Source organism: Gambusia affinis, linkage group LG09 (assembly GCF_019740435.1).
Source record: "Gambusia affinis linkage group LG09, SWU_Gaff_1.0, whole genome shotgun sequence".
Lineage (NCBI taxonomy): Eukaryota > Metazoa > Chordata > Actinopteri > Cyprinodontiformes > Poeciliidae > Gambusia > Gambusia affinis.
The window spans coordinates 7,743,538-7,758,831 of record NC_057876.1 but is presented as its reverse complement, the minus strand read 5'-3'; the positions used below and the strand labels follow the sequence as shown (position 1 = coordinate 7,758,831).

At 39.1% G+C, this 15,294-nt stretch overlaps 1 protein-coding gene across 1 annotated transcript in view; it reads right to left on the bottom strand.

The window, feature by feature from the left end:
- frmpd3 (FERM and PDZ domain containing 3) overlaps positions 1-14,931 on the bottom strand; it is a 96,706-nt gene extending 81,775 nt beyond the window's left edge. The window contains exons 1-2 of the mRNA XM_044127609.1: positions 14,713-14,931; positions 14,491-14,607 (exon numbers count right to left, since the gene is read on the bottom strand). The gene's annotated coding sequence lies outside the window, so the exon portion shown is untranslated. The remainder of the gene's footprint in view (positions 1-14,490; positions 14,608-14,712) is intronic.
- Positions 14,932-15,294: the final 363 nt, after the last annotated feature.

The window sequence follows — 15,294 nt, the reverse complement described above, 5'->3', positions numbered from 1 at the left end:
TTAGAATCATGTAGAAACAATAAACCATAAGAATGAATGCATGTATAAAATGCGCTGTCTGCTAAAGAACGCCTGGTGAATAAAATCAGCGAACGCTAAACTGGTGAAGCACTCGGTAATTTCGCCTTTCATTTAAAATGAATCCAAAACACAACCCAGCAACTCCAGAAAGACTCATGCAGAGAACTTGTGACCAGCATAATATGCCACAGCAACATGATGAAATTTGTTTTACTAATGCCAGATGCTAACGGTAGATGGTTAATTGCAAGACAGCATGAACTTTAATTTAATTTAGCAAATAGGGACGAGCATCATACGTGTGCTATGATGTTTGACATGCCACCACCTAAAAATGTCCAAAAGCATGTTTTGCACGTAGGGGCTTGTACTTCCTCCAAGTTACCATCTGTCATCTTACAGTAGCCGAAGTATCTCCACATAGCAGACTTTACTCTTTTTGGATGGGGATGATAGGAGGCGAATTTGCAGAACTAGTAGCTATGTAGGGCACAGAGGTCGTGCTGTGAATGTAACTCCATCTTATCTCTGATCAGACATGGAAAAAAAAAATGCTTATACAGCTTGAAGAGTAGGACAGAAAATCTTAGTGCTTTTGAAACCGTGACTTTTGAAACATCACGATATGCCTTCAAACCTGTAACCTCCACATGCCTAAATGCTATTACAGAATGCAACATTACAATGCTGAAAGAAAATGGTTATTAGGCAAACAGATGGTTGCTTCATCAGTGAATATTCCAGGAGTTCATCCACGCTGGTGCTGCTGGTTATGTCCACATCTTTCACAGAGACGGCGTACATCCCCCCAAAATGGCTGGTGACCCTGAGTCTTTCACAACACATTGCATTTTCTCTTTGATGGATGTTCAGCCATATAGTTTTGGCAAGAGAATTTGGTGGATGCTGGAGAAAAGCTTTTTGTTGATGAGGGTTCGTCGTAATTTATGCATCCCCTTCCCACTTTGAGCTCTGAGGATTAAATGGTGAATAAACTGAATTTTTGTAGCACTTTTCGAATCTTGTTGACAACTTTAAGTGCTTTTACACTACATTCCAAGTCATCTACTTAAACACACACTTTACCATGAAGAAGCCCTGGAATATATCAGTGAAGAAGGCACAGACTTATTCTTTCCTCTGCTTCGGTGTGCATTGACTGAGTTATCGTAACTCACAATAATACAGAACAAGAACCATTATTGTACACTGATATGAAAGTAATAAATAACAGACACTAAAACTAAACCTATTTACTCCAATACCTAGGATGCATTTTCTACCACCAAATTTTAAACTTTAGTAATTTTTTATACACAAAGTAATTAAAATTAACGGACTAAAGCTAACATACAAGACTGTAATATCAGAACACATGTGTCAAAAGACAGAGACAGTCTGTCTTCTGGTTTTAGTGGTGGCACCACTAAAAACTAGACTTCCAAAATCCAAGCGTGAACCCTGGTTAAATGAGGTCACTCGGGATGCCAGGAGAGACTGCAGCAGAGCTGAACGCAAATGGAAAAAGGACAAACTACAGGTGTCGCTCCAAATATTGAAGGAATGCTGGCGCCGTTGTCAAAGGATTGTAAAAGAAGGCACCTGGCGGGTCTGATTGTATCAAACAGTCACAATCCTGCTATCGTCTTTAAAACTATTAACTCTGTACTTAATGATCCACATAGTGGTTTTATGGAGACTTCACCTACTATATGTGAAAGCTTTTTGCACTTTTTTGATGATAAAGTTGCTTCTATTAGGGCCCAGATCATCCCCTCTGCTTATGACCCTTCAGTCATTGTGCCTTGTTCTGCTGTTTTACAGCTTTGAATGTGTGACCTTGAGGTCATTGCAGGAGGTGGTTGGTCACTTAAGGCCAACTGGTTCTCCAGATGATGCTATTCCACCCCAATTATTTAAAGATGTTTTCCTTACTATAGTAAGTCCTTCCTCTTGTAAATAGCAGCTTGTCTTCAGGTGTTGTTCCTAAAACTCTGAAACATGCAGTTCTGCAGCCTCTACTGAAGAAACCGAGTTTGGATCCTACTGTTCTGGCGAATTATTGACCTATCTCTAAACTGCCTTTTATTTAAAAAATTCTTGAGAAGGTAGTCTGTAATCAGCTAATGGCTTATCTTAATGAATGTAACATTTTAGACGTTTTTCAGTCTGGTTTTAAACAATGTCATAGCACAGAGTCAGTTCTTTTAAAGCAGGGGTCTCAGACTCGCGGCCCGCGGGCCAACTGCGGCCCTCGGGACGATAGTTTGTGGCCCCCACCTTAATATGAAAGTTTAATGTTAGTGTGGCCCGCGAGCAGTGATGTCAGTAACGCGTTAATTTGTAACGTTACTGACGTCAGACCACTATTTTCAGTAACGAGTAATCTAACGCGTTGCTATTTCAAATCCAGTAGTCAGACTACAGTTACTTATCAAAATCATTTTTGCGTTACTATCTTCTTTTGTTATTTCATCGTATTTCCTCTACTCGTCTTGTCGAGTGACCGACGTCTCTATGCGACAGAAATGTAAACAATGGAGGGAGATGCGCATTTTGTTGGTGGAAAAACTGGAACTATTTTGAGATTCTGCCGCCAAGTCCGATTATTATAAGCGGCTTTGGGCTTCATTTTTTTAAAAGTCGTTTGCAGATTTAATGAGTGGCGGGTTGCGCCTTTTTGGGCTCGTTTTTGAACGTGAAGTTGCTCATTTGGGTTTGGAAATAATCAGAGACTCATAATAAATCCCAGAATTTGTCCGTCATTAAGGTAGTCTTACTCCGTCTCTCCCTGTTCATCATTTCCCGGATGATCCGTCCCGCTGTGTCTTTGTTAATGTCAAGTTAATGTATTACCTCTGAATGACGTCGAGCTTCGCGTTGCGCTCCAGAAAACTGCAAACATCGAGACTAATATGAACAGTGCAATAAACGTGAAAACAGCCACGAATGAACGTGTCCGTAGTTTCCAATAATTATAATGGCAACTTAATTCTAATTATTAATACTAAGATAAGTGTCACAAATCTGTGCAGCCATCTGAGCTGTGAACTGCAGGAGGAGCTCTGTGCGCAGTGACACCAAACGCAGGGCCGTAACGCAGAACCTGGAGGCCGGGGGGGAGGGGAGGGGGGGCTTTAAAATCCTTCTTAGAGTTTTCCAGACAACAGTGGACCACACAAACTACTCACGTTTTTTATTTTTCTACAATCTCCTCTTCAGTTCAACCTTATCAGTGGAGACACATTGTTGATGTTACCATTATAAAATAGCTGACAATTAAGTATTGGCAAAGATCAATGTGATTTTCACAGGAGGCGGAGCGTTGTTGTTAGCACCTGCTGAAAGTAACTAAAAAGTTACTTTTAGTGTAACTTAGTTACTTTCCAAATCAAGTAGTCAGTAATCTAACTAAGTTACTTTTTCAAGGAGTAATCAGTAGTCCGATTAAAGTAACTTTTTCAAAGTAACTATGCCAACACTGCCCGCGAGTTTGATATGATTGGCACTTTTCAGTGTTGTGTGCGGAGCTGAACTAACTTACCAATTACAGTGCTTCAAATGGAGCTCATTGACCCGCAGTGCCTCTCTGAACTCAAAGCCAAGTTCAGGGAGGTGAGTGGAAAAGCAGACAAGCTTGGGCAATTTTTGAGAGAATTGCCACCCAGCTTCCCTGAGCTTTCCCAAATGTTCAAGCGGACCATGTGTCTTTTTGGGAGCACATACTTGTGCGAAAAGCTCTTCTCTACCTTGAACTTCAATAAGTCCAAGTACAGGTCCAGACTTACTGACGAGCATCTTCAAGCTCTACTTAGGGTCTCAACTGCCTCCTCCCTTAAGCCAAATGTGGCTCGGCTATGCGAGAGGAAGCGCTGTTTATAAACAGTTTATAAACTGTTATATTCATAACAGTTTATGTTCAATGTTCCATTCATGTTCAGAAAGTTAAAGGTTAAAGAACTGTTAATACAGCCATTTGAATCTGAAATATTATAATTACATTTATCTAGTCTTCTATAGCTGCTGTGTTATTATTATATTTTATTTATTTATTACTGATTAATTTTTTTTCTTATGAATTGTTAATTTATTTATTTTTTCATCTTATTTTGTGTTTAAAAAATAAAAATAAAGTCATTTGCTAACATTGGAATGTTTTTGTAAGAGCTTTTCTTGTGGAAAACCCGATGCGGCCCAGCCTCACCCAGACTCTACCTCCATCGGCCCCCAGGGAAATTGAGTTTGAGACCCCTGTTTTAAAGGTTTTTAATGATATACTTTTAGCCACTGATTCTGGTGATTGTGTTGTTCTGGTGCTGTTTGATTTATCAGCTGCCTTTGATACAGTTGATCTTGGCATTTTGCTTTCCCGTTTGGAACAGTGGGTGGGCATCGGTCACATAGCTCTGGATTGGTTTAAATCTTATTTGTGTCTGTCTTGATGCCCATAGGTCCCCCTCTGCTCCACCGTCATGTGGGGTCCCACAGGGCTCAGTTCTAGGCCCTCTTCTTTTCTTGTTGTACCTCCTTCCTCTTGGCTCTATTTGTAGAAAATATGGGATTGCTTTTCATTGTTATGCAGATGACACACAGATATATTTACCACTAACGAACGCAGACTCCACCTCTCTTCGGTCTCTGTTTTTATGTCTGGAAGATTTGAAGGCCTGGGTGGCTAAATTTCCTGAAACTTAATGAGGCTGAGGCAGAGGTGGTGATTTTTGGCAGATCCACTGTAGATTCCCTGACCAATCTTAGCTCTTTGGCCCAGTATGTCAAGCCGGTTATTACAAATTTAGGGGTCGAGATGGATGCTGGTCTTAAGCTGGAAGCACAAATTAAAGCCGTTGTAAAATCCAGTTTTTTTCCACTTAAGGCAGCTAGCCAAAGTAAACCTGTTCTCTCCAGACAGCACTTTGAAACAGTGATCCATGCATTTGTGACCACACGGCTGGATTACTGTAATACACTTTATATACACTTTATATAGGAGTCAAGGATTTATGTTAGAATAACTACGTTTTGTTATCATTCTGACATAAGTAGTTACCAGTTTGCTTTTCATTTAAAGGTTTAGTTTTCACACCCCAGAGAGGAAGAATTTGTTCAACTGTGTGAAAGACAAAACTTGCCTTTTCCCTAAACCTTGAAGCTGCAGCTGCTTCTCATCTTGGGACACCCTTTAAATTGATTGTGTGTAGAATGTAGTTCATCCTTGTTTCTTTGATTTATCACTCTCCCACATTTCACTCTCTTCTTTCTTTTGCGTAATAAAAAGACAGGCCCTGCTGCAGGGAGTCAGAACACATGGCAAACACCTTGGAGAAGTGGTTTGCTGTGTTTTCTCCTTCTGCAGAAGCTTGGTTGAAAACTCATAAACGTTGTCTGTGGTTCTCTTTTCATGTAAGCTTTGAGAAATACCTATCAATTTATATATTTCCCAGCTTCAGAAGGTACAAAATGCCGCTGCACGTCTTTTAACAGGTACACAAAAATGTGACCATATTTCCCCTATTTTAGCTTCCTTACACTGGTTGCCAGTACATTTTAGGATTCATTTAAAAAATCCTTTTATCTGTTTTTAAAGCTCTTAATGGCCTGTTACAATCTTGCACACCCTCCAATCTTGCAGCTGATCTGCTGCTCCTGAAGGTACCAACAACAAAGTCCAAACTCAGAGGGGACCATGCTTTTTCTGCAGCTCCCAAGCTATGGGCTGATCTTCCTTTGGGCAGAAGACAGGCCTCTCCACTCGCTGTTTTTAAGTCCCTTCATAAGACCCATCTTTTTCTTTGGCTTTTTGCACAGTCTGAGAGGTTTCACTGTTTTATTGTGTCTGTATGTATTTTATATTTCAATCTTTTCTATTTTATAATGGCATTGTATTTTATGATTGTGTATAGCACTTCGGTCCTGTCGGTGCATAAAGTGCTTCATAAATAAAGTTGGTATGGTCTGGTATGCAAACTGCGTAAACTGCACACCCAAGACCATTTATTAACTTTCATTTTTATTTTGCCTTTGATATTCAGCATTTCATTTTACAAAGTACACAGATTAGCATCTAATCAAAGTTTTAACAGCTCAGATGAAAAGCAACCCAATTATTGGGATTAATTTTGGTTTAGCAAAATGTCTTCATTTAATTTGCCTTTAAATTGTGACTTTCACTTGAAATTCATGTTATATTTAATCAGTATTGCATAACTCTAATTGCTGTGTGCTCTACTTCACTCCACAATAATGGAGTTATTTTTTCCTGTTGACAGCGACCAAGGCTTTGTCTCCTGAATGTTTCTCGACAGTATTCTCAGCTCCATCATTGTTTAACTTTAGCTGCAATGTTAAAACAACATTTTACTAAAATATGTCTAGCTGCATTATTTATCTCTGAAGGACTACCTAACTTGGGCTGCACAGTGGTGCAGTTGGTAGAGCTGTTACCTTGCAGCAAGAAGGTCCTGGGTTCGATTCCCGGCCCGGGGTCTTTCTGCACAGAGTTTGCATGTTCTCCCTGTGCATGGTGGGTTCTCTCCGGGTTCTCCGGCTTCCTCCCACAGTCCAAAAACATGACTGTCAGGTTAATTGGTCTCTCTAAATTCTCCCTAGGTGTGAGTGTGTGTGTGAATGGTTGTGTGTCCTGTCTGTTTTCTGTATTGCCCTGCGACAGACTGGCAACCTGTCCAGGGTGAACCCGCCTCTCGCCTGGAATGCAGCTGGGGATTGGAACCAGCAACCCTCCCGACCCCATTAGGGATAAAGGGTTTATAGAAAATGGATGGATGGATGGACTACCTAACTTGACACATGCAGCGGCTAATGTACAAGAAGTTTTTAGGTGTACTAATTATTTAGATTGTATTTTTTTTTCTTTGCTGTTCCAATTAATCATACAGTCATATTCAATAAATTATGATACTGAAAAATGCATTTGTTTCATTAACTATATTCACTAAGTGAAACTCATCGTATAAATTAATTACACACAGACTGATCTCAAGCTTTTGTTTTGTATTAATGATGATTTTCCACGTGCAGCTGCTGAAAACCTATATTTGATTACAATATTATCTTAGACCAATTTTTTAAAAAAAAAAACAAAAAAACATACAGAAATGTGAGCTCAATGCAAACCGTATTGAATGTCTGCTTTTCCAAAAGATGCTTTTAGTTTCAGCATCATTGGAATGCACATTATATTTTATTTAATATGACTGTGAGCTCTTTCCTTTAAATGTTGTGTCTATAACAGATCCATGTCAAAGCTTTGCTACGTACATATTCAGGTGTCTTCCAAATCGCTGAGTACCAGCCCAGAAATAAGGTGTGAATTGGGTCTGTATCCAAATCCGGATCAATGTTTGACAATTGTCAAGACTTTATATTCAACATACAGATACTCAGAGCCATCATAATGTCACTGTGTTTTGTTTTTTTACATGACAACACAAGGAGTGACACAACTCAAACTGGCTGACTGCTGCTCTTCTCAGCACATGCATAACATAAAGTCATAGAAGAAGGACTTGGTTGACATAAGTATAAGAAATTTTCCTGGGAGTGTGAGAGAGAGACATATGGTTGTGCTAAAACGTAAACATCTTGAGGCGGATTTAGTATTTATGATGCATGCAGAGGAGCTATAGATTCCTACTGTTGTTCATTTATTTCAGAAGGGACACTCCACATCACATAATGTGCCAGAGTTAGCCATAATGACTAGTTTTCATCTGTAGTCCCTCAACGTGCAATCAATATAAACATAACGCATTACAGCGCAATGCAAACAAATGAACATGCGTCTTCCGAAAGAAAAGATGATGATGATAAATAAAAAGCATGTTTATCTAAAAAGTCAAGCTGCAAATTTAAAAAGAATAAAAGCCTGTATAGCACAAAAGCATATCACATTAAAAATGATACTTAAAATAACAGAATAAAAAATAATAATCACATGATCAGTACCTGCACTTTGATTATCTAGGAGACATACTTTTAAGTTAGTAGAAAATTATTTAAAATGCTCATATGTTATTATTCCATTCCTGAGAAGCTTTTGTTGAAATTAAGTTCTGGAGCTCCAGTGGTTCTTACAGACAACAATGTAACAAGTGCTGCAAGTGAAATACTTCTAAAGACCAAACAGAGGTTTGCAAATATGTTTCCAACTCAATAGACCATGTTGAATGTTGAATGACAAAGTTTTGGGTATCAACACGGATTAATGAGTCAGTAAACCTTCAAAGGGAAGTCAGTTCCCTTTCCCTCATCAAAAACTGTGGTTGTTTTTGATGAGGCTTCACACCATTGACTGATTTTCCAAATGATTCTCCAGCACCACACTACGTCTCATTAGTGTGTAATTGTACCTGTGCTCTGCATGCTATTGAGGTGGAAATGTTTCTGGTTGGATAGCAGGGATGGCTGGAGACATGGTGTAAAGTTGTCTATTAGCCAGGGACAGTTTGCAGCTAAGCTAAAGTGTTTTTACACTTTTGTAAAAAAAAAAAAAAAGACAGACTGTTTTGCTAAATGTGGCCGACAACAGCTGACTAAAACACGCACCCACAGCTCGTACAATCTAGTTTTCAAATAGTAAATTTATCGTTTGGATTCACTTCAAATTTGTGTTCTCTTATCCCCCAGTTGATTGTTTGGGATTTTGGCCAAGTTAAGGAAAAAACCCCACATGGCATTGCTCTCCCATGGAGCATAAGTCTGCTGGCACAGAAGACCAATTAATACAATTGTTGTTACTTAAATATTCATCACTCTAGTAACACTTTCAGTTTATTGCTGTCGTTTTTGCCCGACTCGTGTTTGCCTCAGGTTTGATCGTCAGCGTGCAAGATTCCCCCTCAGAAACAGCAGCAGAAAACGATGGTTGTCAGGGGTGACCACAACCGAGAGTGAACATGATTTTTTTTTACATTCCCACAGATGATTGGGAGAAATTATCTATCTATCTATCTATCTATCTATCTATCTATCTATCTATCTATCTATCTATCTATCTATCTATCTATCTATCTATCTATCTATCTATCTATCTATCTATCTATCTATCTATCTATCTATCTATCTATCTATCTATCTATCTATCTATCTATCTATCTATCTATCTATCTATCTATCTATCTATCTATCTATCTATCTATCTATCTATCTATCTATCTATCTATCTATCTATCTATCTATCTATCTATCTATCTATCTATCTATCTATCTGTAGCATGAGCTCTAGCATTGTGCTGTATGTAAAATACATTCTCTTTATGATAGCATTTAATCAATCCCATTTTTCATGTTACTCTGACCCCTGGCCTTTCACCTCTGAGTTTGTTTGTGGTTGAATTACTCTAGTTTACTCTGACATGTTGTAGTAAAGAAGCCAGTATCTAATCAGTTGTTATTGATTCCCATATGCATCGTTGAAACAGTTTCTAAGCCTGCAAAATCAATTTGTTGCTTAAGAAAAAAAAATGACCACAGTCGTAAATTGTAACGCATCAGGAGGTATTTGTTATGTTTCCTTGCGACAGACAATATTTGTAAAGGACAAACACGTGGCTCTCTTTTCTGTTTTTGAGAACTGATACTGCTGCTAAAGAAAATAGACTGATATAAATCACAACTGAACGTTAAACTCATTTTCTTTCTGGATTTTGCAAATAGGTTCAATTTCTACAGCATTTTAACCCTGGCCACACAAACTGACGCAAGCACCCGGTTTCATTTAAAAACGTGTACACCTCCTTATTCCAACACACAGATTGGCATGCAAATTGGAGTGAAGTGTTTTGCCTAGTAACACATCAGCCTGTGCCATTAAGAAACTGGAATTAAACCCACAACTGCACGAGTGCAAGACTAAAATGCTTCCCAGCAAGCAACAGTAATTCAGATGATTCAAAGACAGTTTGAGGATAAAACTAAAATGATCAAATAAATGTAAGCTCAGTCAGAAAACAAGTCGATCTGCAATCAAGTGCAGGTTCTTTAAGCATTCATAGCAGACATCAGAGAATCTTCATTAGCAGAGACAGAGTGTCTGCATATTATAGCACACGATTAAGTATTGTTGCGATTGCTGCAATGCGAGTGGCTCATGCAAAACTCCCTGGCAGTTATGCATAACTGTGCCATATACAGTTTGGCACTGAAGTTGAAACGTTTATAAGGCAGAATTTTTCAGTATGTCCAGAAAGTCTGTGGCTAATCCCACAATGGATTCTTTTACAAAAACTTTTTTTTTCCTAAGCCTTATTGCTGCCGAGTTATTAGTTAGTTTATTGTGCTTTTGTCCTCATTCTGACACGTTCCAGGAACGTTACTTCCTATGTAGTCTGTCATCGTTGTCCTTAATAGTCTTAAACTAGCACAATATTTTAAGTTGTAATGGCATCGGATTCTACCTTTGTTTTCCTTTTCTGCGGTATCTGTCCATCAGCTAAACACAGACTGACACTGAACCTGTCATGCTGTCACTCACACATACTGCTGGGTTAGTCACCAGTTTTTTCTCATACGTGTTCTTGGACTGTGTGAAACATATTGAGCACAAAGTGAAAACCCATGTCAGCATTTAGAGGATCGCCACACAGAAAAGCCTCAAGTTAAAACTATCGACGTCACGCAGTATCACCCTTTTCTAACTACCTCCATGTTTATTTCCTGTAGTCAGGATCTTTTCAACCCATATAATGTTATAAAGAACAAACCTTTAAAACATCATCGCAGTGCCTGATGTCCTTTAACACATGAACTGCATGTTGGAAATGACCTCTTTGAGATGTGTGTTGGTGAATAGAGAGAAAAATATAAAAGGATTAATTTCAGGAATACTCTGGCTGTAACTATAGTAACGGCACAACTGAACACAACATCTGATTCAGTCAAACAAAACAAAAGCCGAATAATTGTAAACGTTTCTGCAGAACCAGTATAGAATATAGCCTTTCCATACAGTGTTGAACAGATTAATGTATCAAATTAAATACCTATCTTTCTAGATATAGGAAATTAGTTTATTTATTATTTAATCTTAGCTCAAGACGAGAAGTAAAACTGCAACTTTTTAAGATACCTAAAATAATATAAATAAAGCAAAGTAACAAATAGTTTTAAAAAATCTTTTGCAAATAAAAATCTGAAAAGTTTGGCATACAACCACCTCCATTGTATCTCCAGCTGGAAGTCTTTTATTGGTTCTCTACAGCTTTGCACATCTAGAGACTCTTTCTAAATGTGTATTTGAAAAATAGCTCAAGCTGGGTCCGATTTGATTTAAGCCTGAAAATCTATGTTAAGTACTGTGAGAAATCGTTTTACTGGATTTAGGCCTGGACCCATTCTCAAATATTAATTTCAACATATATTTGGCTGAATGCTTAGGGTCATTATTTTCCTGGAAAGTGAACCTTCATCCCGGTCTAAAGTATTTTTCCTGTATTTTGGTTTTCCGTCTTGCTTCTCTTCCATAAGGGCTAGATTTTTCAAGTACACCACTAATAGTTGCTCAGCTGAAAGTTTTTCAAAACCTGTTGACTTGTGCGGATCTCAAGAGGACATCAAGAGTAATAATCTGTTCTTTGGCTCCTTCTCTATTTACGTCTCTCCTTGCCCTACCGTCCCTTTGGATGGACTGGATGGACAGTTGTCCCACGCTCTCTTCATACTGAGCAGCGCCATGTGAGATGTTCAAAATTTGGAATATCACTTTGTCAAACTGTTCTACAAGCATGTCCTTGACTTATGTGATGCATCCCTTGGTCTTCATGATGCTATTTGTTGTCTATGTTCTCAAGCAAACGTTTGAGGCATTATACGCAGATGGATTCTATTAGCAATTTTATTTTTTTTTTTTACTTTGGGAAGCACTGGATTTTATTTAGGACATAATGAAACATGAATAGAAATAAACAAGTTTCAGCTTTTCATTTAAGACACATTTTCATACCACACAGAAATATAATTTCCATTCCCCTTCATAACTAAGAGCCGTTTGGCATTGGTCTACCACAGCATTTACAGCGAAAGCCATTTTGTCGTTATACATGGTAAATAAATTTTGTCTGGAGCCGTACAGCCTGCATGGCACTTTTTTAGTTGTATGAACACCTGTTATAACAATCATTTTGAGTTTTTAGTTAAGCTAAAAAAAATAAAGAACAAAGTAACATTTCCAAATTTGACACATGATAAAAAATTTTTTCTGAATGAAACATTCCGCATTTATGAAAGATGTTCAATTTGCAGCCTAATGACAAAATAAAAGAGCTAAACAACTTTTATATTTAAACATATTTCTCAGGTCTTTAACAATTTAGGCCGACACATTGAGAAGCCACGGTGGCTAAAGAGCCACAGGTTGCAGACGCCTGGTTTCTCATTTAAAATCCTTTAGAAACAACCATACACTCAGGTATGGATAGCTTTTGCAAGTCACCACATATTTTCTCTCTGATTAGATCACATAAACAAATTATCCCAATTAAGACAAAAATCGTTTTGTCCGACATTACTGAGGATTAATCTCACTATTTAGATTTAAAATAATCTCTAGCCAGGAAGAGGCGTAATGGTTGAAAGTGTCTGTCCACGCTCGTCTCCGGGAAGGAAGTCCTCAAGTTATTTGTAACAAAGTCTTAACTACTAGCAAAATATTTATCGGAGCACACAAAAAAAAAAGTTATAATTGTTTGTTTTTCCCCTCATTTAAAAACTCTTTCCTTTAATTGATGTAATCTCTAGGTTTTATTTTGTGCCATTTCTCCTTTTTACTTTGCTTTTATGCAGATCTACAGAGCTGTGGCCTGGGCCAACTGGTTCTCTTTGAAAGCTTGGTATTTCTCAGTGGCACTCATGTTATACTGGACGCCTCAAATGAGCCGTGTTATGAGAAGCTGGCAGGTGTGTGAACTTGGGCAAAGGCAGTTTTGCAAATGGTGTTAATTTGCTCCATAACCTGCAACCTTGGGGCTGTTGACAGTAGACAGAACAGCAGCTGCCCCTGAGAGTGAGACATGCAAGAAGATTGCAGAAATTATTTTGGACCTTTAGACTGAATTTAATTCAGGTTACTAAAGCATAAATTAAGTAGTGATTTGAATCTTGTCTGGTCATTTCTGGAGTTTATGTGCAAGTATGATGTATAAAGATCAACCAAGCATCTCTGAAAAAAGCTTATAATTCCTCAGACGTCCACTCTATCAAACAACAGACGAGTCGAGCAGACGAAAATCATCGATAGATGCTGCAGTATTTAACTTCAAACTGTATATCAGCAAATAATCATAATAAAACAGACACCGTAATAAAACAGGTTGATATTTTTGGTCTGTGTTAACTTTTTTCTTTGAGAAGTGAAGATGTTTATTGTTACTATTCTCTCCATTCTCCCCTGTCCAGTGTCTTCAAACCAAACACATTCATGTGATGAGATCACAAAACCATAGTCATCTAAGTAATGAATTTCTTTCTGTTGATTCCTCCTGGGCCTATAGCTCTGTGTTTAGTGATGTATGCACCGTGCAACAGCACTGGACAGCTCATCTCTCTGAAGCACAACCTGCATAAGCACAGTCGTTCAGAGCCAATCTCTGAATGGAGCTGCTGCTGCTGCTGCTGCTGCTGCTGCTGCTGCTGCTGTGGCCATTGACTTTCACAAAGAAAGTGACCCTCCCCCAAAAAAAAAAACATTTAAGAGTCATGTGAACAGTATTAGGGATAAACATATGCTGTTTTCAGCCTCTTAAAGGTCTCTGGAGACCTTCTGTTTTTAGTAACATGGCAGATATTCATTTGAATCCTCTGTTTGAACGTCTGTTTCCAGCATAGGTTTTCTGTTTTTAATTTCAGTCTACATTCAGGCTTCCTCCCCAACTTCCAGCTTCCTCGTGCCTTGATGTATGCGCACCCAGGAGCTCTTCCTGTTCTTCAGCTTCAGTAAGGACTGTCTCTGTAAAGTCCCTTAGAGCTTTTCCCCCCCAAACATTCCTTCACTATAAGCACTTGTAGCTACCTTGAAACACAGAGAAACACAGCCCCAAGAGTTTGGAAGATATCGCCAACCGAGGAGTTTCAAATAAATGAGACCAATCACTGAGACAGGATGTGGCACTTTTCCGTCTTTTCCTTCTTCCTTTCCTGGTCCTTGTATGCTCACTCTCATTTTCCACTGACATCATGTAGACATCTGATGGACATCAGCGCATCTCATCCAGGAGACATTGCCCATTGTCATGCTTCCACAGTGCTCATCCACAAAGCCATCTTCTTATCAATCAATGGTCACGCAGCGCAGCACATAAACACAACCATAAACCAATCAGATCAATCGCTTTTTAAGCTCAGACCTGGATCAAAGACAACAATTAAATGACACGTACACTGCCAATACCTCTACATCTGCACAAGTCAATACTGATAGAAATCCAACAGAGCAGACCTAGCTGTGCTGCCCCTTACCTGTGTGTCTCTGTGGAAGTCCTCCTCTCAAGCTGTGCCTGTTGAAGACCCTTGGTCTGCACAGCGGTGCCCTCCTATATGGGCATGCATCTGAACTGAAGATCAGAGCTCTTCTGTCTGTGTGTCAGCATGGAGAAGAGGAGGGATCAGGGATCAGAGAGTCCTCCCAGCCGGCAGCCCCATCTAGTGCATCTCCTTGTCCAACAGACAAGTCCTACTTACCCGGGTCATTCCAGCCAGCCCCTTAGCAACCGCAGACCAGGGAGCGAACACTGGGGGGGATGGGAGGTGCTTACAGGACTGAAACAGAGCTGGAACGGCGAGCAGAGCAGCTACTCCTCCTACATGTCTGACTGCAGCAAGTGGACATTCTGCAACTGAAGTCTCTGTCCGCCTCCTGTTGTCTCCCTGTGCATGGGCATCAGAGTGTGTGTGTGCATTTACACAGTGACGCCGACTCCTCCCTGTGCTGTGTGTGAAACCAGAGTCTATTCGCTCTCTGTTAACGCCTCTGGCAGCTCTGAAATGCTGTGGCAGAGTGAGAGAGGATGGGAGAGAGGGAGGGGTGTGTGGGAGCAAAAGACGGAGACCGGCAACAGAGACACTATAGGATAGATTTTTATTTTTTATTTTCCTAACCAATCTATTGGTATTAGTCTATCACAAATGTATGATTGAGTTCATGAGTCACTCCAATCTGTGAGCACAAAGAATATATGAGCTTTTAATGATATTCACCATATCATTCTGTTGATATGGTAAATATCATATAGGCTCTATATATATATTTTGGTTTGTTTTTTT